The sequence below is a fragment of the Typopeltis vanoorti genome, chromosome 11, assembly GCF_054136105.1.
Source record: "Typopeltis vanoorti isolate ZY-2024b chromosome 11, IOZ_Tvanoo_1.0, whole genome shotgun sequence".
Classification (NCBI taxonomy): domain Eukaryota; kingdom Metazoa; phylum Arthropoda; class Arachnida; order Uropygi; family Thelyphonidae; genus Typopeltis; species Typopeltis vanoorti.
Window position 1 is genome coordinate 110,077,840 of NC_143559.1, and position 6,941 is coordinate 110,084,780.

The following is a 6,941-nucleotide window of genomic DNA, read 5'->3' on the forward strand; positions in this document are numbered from 1 at the left end:
TATGAATAGGGTGTTGCTACAGACCTGGTGGCTAAGTTGCAAGGGACGAAGAAATTCATTGCCAATTTATCCTTATGGGTACTAAACGAGTAATCATTATGAGTGACTTTAATTATCCAAACATTGAGTGGGGTAGAAGAGAAATCTCATGATAGGAACGAAGGGGAATTTATTGAATTGTTCAGCGACAATTTTCTCAAGCAGCATGCGAAAGAAGAACCTCGAGGTCAATGAGTGTTAGATTTGTTCTTAGTGTCAGAAGAGATCTCAGTTAAGAATATGACTATTTTACCATCACTTGGTGACAGTGATCAAGCAGTGATTTCTTGGGAGTCCCATTAGAACAAATTACATGCTGAACTAGAAAGCTAAAAATTATGATCAACTTAAGAGAATACTATCTTTGGTCCCATGACATCAGTTACTGAATGGGACAAATGTCAGCAATGCATGGGAATCTTTAAAAAAGTGCTTATTTGAAGCGGTATCTGAATATATCCCTAGTGTTCGAAGAATAAATAGGATGGGAGTGTAATGGATGTGCAACCTTATAAGTTAGGCAAGAGATCCACTAGAAGAAGATAATGTGGAAAGAATGTCGTCAGAATAAGAGTGAGAGGAGTTAGGAAATATATAAAGCTCAGGCCAGAAAAGTAACGAGTATTGCGAGGAAAGCTAAAACGGAGTACGAAAAGAAATTGGCCAATGCAAGCCAAAGGCAACCCAAAAGAATTTTATCGTTATGCCGTATGTAAAAGAAAGAATGAATGTGAAAGAATAACTTTATTGAATGCAGATGGTACTCGAGTGTCGGAAGCTAATGAGATTGTTCAGTTAATGAGTGCTCACTTTACTAAGATATATCAACAAGGTATATGTAACATGGTTAGGCTGACCAAAATGACCAAAACATGTGGGTTTCTGTATAATATGATGTTCGTTAGTTTTGCTATTAAAAACCTTCATAAAATATTCGTATTTAAATATTTACTTTGTGTTGGTTGTTGTTAATGAATTATTTAGTGAAATGCAATTGCATTCGATTTTATTATTGAATTACATCATATAATTTCGAAGTGAACCTATATTATTTTCGTATTTGGAAACGGGAACTCTGCACATGTCAATAGCTAAAGCGGCTTGTAATTGGGAGAAGAGTTTGAGAAGTTTCTCGCACATGCGCGAGTTGGAAAAACAAGGATTTCACGAAGGCGGAAGGAAGTTGGGGCTCGCACATGCGCGAGATGAAAAATCACTATTTTCACAACGCCATAGCAACAGCTATGAGCTTTCGAGAAGATGCCGTTTAAAACAATTGCAATAATAATAAAATAAAACGTTATATGTAAATATAAGATAGTGTGACCACACGTACCGTTTTTAAAGAGACAAAACGTTTTTTTTTTTTTTTTTTTTCATTTTTCCCGGCAGTCCCATTGTTTTAATAAGATGTCGATTTTGTCCAATTTTTAATAAAAACTATAAATATATTTTAATAATGGTCAGTCATAAATTATCATTAATAACCTATAATCGTATATCGATATCAAGGACACCAGTAATTTGTTTAACAATGGAGTCGCATTGTTCGATACTAAATACCGATATCCGCCGTAATTTATTCAGAGAAAATAAAAAATAAAAAATAAAAAAAATACATGCTGGCAACACTTGCGCGTTCCAGACGCTGCATCTGTTATACTGTAGCTCCAGGGTGTCAAACTCGCGGCCCTCGGGCAGCATGTGGCCCCCAAACCAATTTCTTGCGACCCGTGACACCTCAAGGAAAGATACAGAAAAAAGTATGATTGCTTTTTATAATAAAACAGAAATATCGATTTAAGCATTTGATTTATTCGTTTTCATATGACATTTATAGTTACAATATAAATGCAACTACCTGCTATAAAATAATATAATTGTGATAAAAACATTTATATCGCAATTTCAAAACTCTATCCAGACATTCCCAAACTGCAATCTTTATACTGCATTATTCATCAGCAGGTCCTGTGCTCCAAAGCATTAGAAATGAGAGGTGTACTCAATCCTGACAAATACTGTGAACTTCATCCGATCCAGAGGCCTCAATCACCGCCAGATTGCACAATTTCTTAATGATTTGGATCGTGAATTTGAAGGACTACCTTATTACACATATTCGTTGGTTATCTTGCCATAAAGTTCTAAAAAGCTTTTTTTTATTTATTTATTTACTTTTAGAGGAGATAAAATTGTTTCTAGAAATGAAAAATCATGATGTCGCATTTCTTAACGATCAGACATGGGTACAAGATCTAGCATTCTTAGTTGATATTACAGGACATTTGAATGATTTAAATGTCAAACTTCAGGGGAAAGATCAGTTAATAACACGCATATGATGCACTGGCAATTGATTTATTTAAATTGGTTTTGTTTCAAGTCATCTAAAAGAGAATATTCTAAATTACTTTTCTATGTGTGAACAGCTGAACAATAAGAATCAAAATTTTACCTTCTCTCAATATTGTCCCAAACTAGAAAACATTAAAGAAGAATTTGATAGGTGATTTAAAGATTTTAAGGAGAAAATAAGTTTTTTTTTCGCTTTTTACAGGTACGTTCTTTAATTTCGAAAAAGCTCCTATTTCGGAAATAAAAAAAGTTTGCAGCAAATATTCTATGTTATTTTGGAAGCACCTATTTATGCAAAGAATTATTCTTGTGTATGAAAGGTAACAAAACATCCCACAGATCAAGACTAACTGACATCAGTAGTAGGGTAGGCACTTCTGACCACATCAAGATCAAGATAATATAAGGAATAGTGACGTCAATGGTTGATAAGAAGATGACGTCGTTGTGTGTGTGATGTCATGAGTTTGGAATTTCCCTGGTGGCATATGTGTCAATGGGTTCAGTTCTTGTGTTTTGGTTCGCGTATTGAATTATGGGTGAAGGTAGAGATAAGGATTCGTGTCGTGATTGGTGGGACACTTCTGACCAGATCAAGATCAAGATAAGATAAGGAATTGTGTCGTGGGTGTGTGTTGTTTTCAGATGTAGATAAGTGACGTCATTTGTTGTTGTCAATAATTGACGTAATTTGTTAGTTGTAAATAAGTGACGTTATTGTTTTGAATGGAAAAGTAAGATATATTCGTGGATAAGGATTCGTATCGTGATTGGTGGGACACTTCTGACAAGATCAAGATAAGATAAGGAATCGTGACGTGAATGCTTGTTATTATCAGATGAAGATAAGTGACATCATTTATTAATTGTAAATAAGTGACATAATTTGTTATTTGTAAATTAGTGACATTATTGTTTTGAATGGAAAAGGGAGATATATTAGTGGATAAGGATTCGTGTTGTGATTGGTGGGACACTTTTAACCAGATCAAGATCAAGATAAGATAAGGAATAGTGACGTGGGTGGGTGTCATTATCAGATGAAGAGGATAAGGTTTCGTGTCGTGATTGGTGGGATACAATGAACAAAATAGGGGTAGGGTGAATGAGGAAGCGACATCAGTGTCCTGGATGTGTGTTGTTATGAGTTGTTAATAAGTAAATGGTTTGCGTATGGAATTGTGGGTGATGGATAATGATAAGATAAAGTTTGGAATGTTTGGAATTTCACTGGGGGACCCTCATCTGTCAGGGACATCACATGGTGTGTTTGGTTCGCGTAACGCATTGTGGGTTTTATTTAGAGATAAGGAATCGTGACGTTATGTGTTAGGAAATTTCTGGGGAACATATGTCTCTCTCTGTGATATCACATGGTGTTTTGGTTTGCCTATGGAATTGTGGGCGATGTTATTGAGATAAGATATCTTGGAATTTTCCCAGTGTGACATGCATCCGTCATTGTCGTCATGTTTTGTCTTTGGTTGTCTATAGATGGCTGTACTAATTTTCCAATACAGTTTGGAGTATTTATTTCCTGTTAAAGGTGGGAAATCTTGGAGGAGAGTCGTGTTGGCGGCAGTGGTTATTTCTGAATAATTTAATTATATGCTGGTGTCCCTCAAACACACGCTTTATCCCCCAAAGCTGATACATATTCTATATTCATATTCTTTCTATTTATATTTATTCTGTATATCAACTCAACTCTACTCTACTCTAAGAATTCCCATAGTCTTTAGAATATGAATATAGAATAAAATATGTATGCGCTATGAAAAAAAAGAAAGAAAGGCCTTGATAAGACCACTCCTGAACTATTGTGCACAGATTTCGTCTCCCAGGTTCCAGCGCTTTTTTATTCCAAGGGAATAAAGAAGCTCTGGAAAGGGTGCAAAGAAGAGCTACAAAGATTATATCTGAATTATAGGATTAAAATTATCAGGATAGATTGCAAACATGTAAATAAGACTGCAGTTAAAAGGAGAAAGAGGGGTAATATGATGGTGGTCTATAAACATTTGAATGGAGGAGTTGGCTGTTGATGACTTTCTCTGTAATGTTGGATATGACTGAGAAGAATGCAATTGGTCTGTAGAGTGACGCTAGATTCAACACATACTGGCCACTGAATTAGAACCTTTTATTTAATACCATGTTGGACATCTGTTAGCGACTTCCATTCCCGATCCTCTTCACTTCCCTGTGGATAGTTTGGTGAGATATGGGCGGGAACAACTTCCAACTTCTTTTAAATGATTTGGTCAATTCTGCACACAGGAAGTTTGTTTTTTTTCCATGCAAGCTCTCTCGATCGACAGCGATCTCGTTCGTAACAGACTCCCTTAGGACCACAGCTATGCCTCTTAGACAAGCAATGTGGGCTATTTTTCTACAGATTAAACACCCAGAATATCTCACCTTTCGAGAAACCAGTCAGCTCTGCTGTTTTCAAAATCGTGGCTCCAGCGAGACAGACACTCACAATAAACTCTTTATCGAATTCCACTAGATCCCTTGTTTTTCCCATTGTGATCAATATTATTGACAATTACTGACAAGTGGCATTCCAAAATAGTTGTCTAGAATATGTATGACCCACGTGTGCAAAAATTTTGCATGTGTACGCATAAGTGATGTTTAGGTGCATTACATACAGGTTTCTAATTCAGTGGCCATTCCGTGTATCACATTTTTTTAGAATAGGATTGATATTCAAATTGCTTCCATGCATTGGTATAAATATCAGATATGTATAATAGCTTATAGAGATGATGCAGGACGAGTGTTAATTCTGGAGCACAGTGCTTGACAACAATTGGAGAGATGCTATCATAACCAGAAGACTTTTTATTATTCAAGTTATCTAGTAATTTTCTAATTTCTTTTTGTTGAAAAACTAAAGTAGGCATAAGGTGCTTGGATTCCTGTAAGGTACGACATCATTTCCTTGATCATGTATGCAGGATTTTGAGGAAAAGAGTGGTGATAGGTGGTCAGCTTTATCTTAGTGCGAAGTAACAGTATCTCTCTTCCTAATGATATTAGGATGAGAGAGAGAGAGAGAGAGAGAGAGAGAGAGAGAGAGAGAGAAAGAGAGAGAGAGAGGGGTGGATGTGTAGGAAAACAGAAGTTGCGTCCAACAGTCTTAGCAAGAGACCAGAAGGCACTGCTTCCATTTGACAGGAGGCAAGTTTTTTACTGTTGTCCTTTATGAAATCAGATTTGGATCTGCTGATGACTTCTTTGCATATGTTGCATGCTTTGGTATAAGCAGAGTAATCCTCATACGCTTTCCAAATCAGGACTTGGAAAGCGTATGAGGATTATTGGTTGAATCAGGAATGAAGGTCTTTATGCCAGTGTGATAATTTCGGTAACTCGTTCGCATCAGGTCGAGGGTCAGATGAGTGGAAACAATAGCCAGACCAAGAAAAGGTGGAGAAGAAATTCCCCAAGTCATCGAAGTGTTTCTCCTTTTTAGTGGCAGAGGACGTGAGGTTGGGATTGGTTGAGAAAGGGGCATTCTTTAAGACAGGAGACGTGGTTCGAGTTGTCAATAGGAGACGTGACCTCTACGGTGTATCTGGAAGGCAAACTGGTCAAAAAGAGTTCCAGAGTATTTGGAGAGTGAAGCTGGTTATCAGGAATTCTAGTAAGTAGATGTCCTATTTGCTAGGTCGGTATTTATGGCAAAAACTTGCTTCAAGTCCAACTTGGTCGATCGTGTTGGAATAGGAGAGCCAGTTTGAATTGTGGACGTTGAGGTCTTGCAGGAAGATGACCTTACTATTTAAATAGCTGTATTGGTGGGCAAGTTTCATGACAAGGAATGTGAATAGATCTCAGTGGTTATTAGTGTTGGAATACCGGTAAATGCAACAAATGGGGCAAGAAAACTTTGAGCCAGTCAAAGTCTAAAGCAGGGAATTATGAATTAGCAATTTTATGGCAAGCTACATCAGATTTCACAAAGGTGCAAGTGCTGCCTCTGTTGTGAGTATATAAGTGCACACAATCATTCCCCAGAAAAAGTATAAACTTGAATTTTCGAACAATCCTATGGAACATTGGGCCCATGTAGCTCAGTGTAAGTGACACTTGAATTTTCTGCGCTTGGCTGCTTGAAGTTAGACCCAGGTTCTAGTCTAGTCGCTGACTGGAGGAACTTTTTCTAAGCCTATCTTCGACCGGTTCCCAAGTTGGTCGATCTCTGGCACAGGCAAGTGGGTTTTTCGTCCCGTAAACTCAAGAAAATCGACCGTAGTACCCACATTATTTCAGACAGTGACATATCTTGTTAGGGTTAGGTACCAAGAGATGGCAGCACTTGTTTGCCAGCCTCTTCATCAGTGGCTGCTATAATTAGAGATAGATATGGGCCAGCTATCTCTGATTGGCTACTGGTGGAGATTGAACTTCCCACTCAGTCTCCAAAAGCTAGATAGGGTTTAAAGGCCTCGCCTACTCCCTATTAGGGAATAAAACGCATTAGTTGATATTTTTTATTCCTATGGAACATAATAATGATGCCTCATGAATTA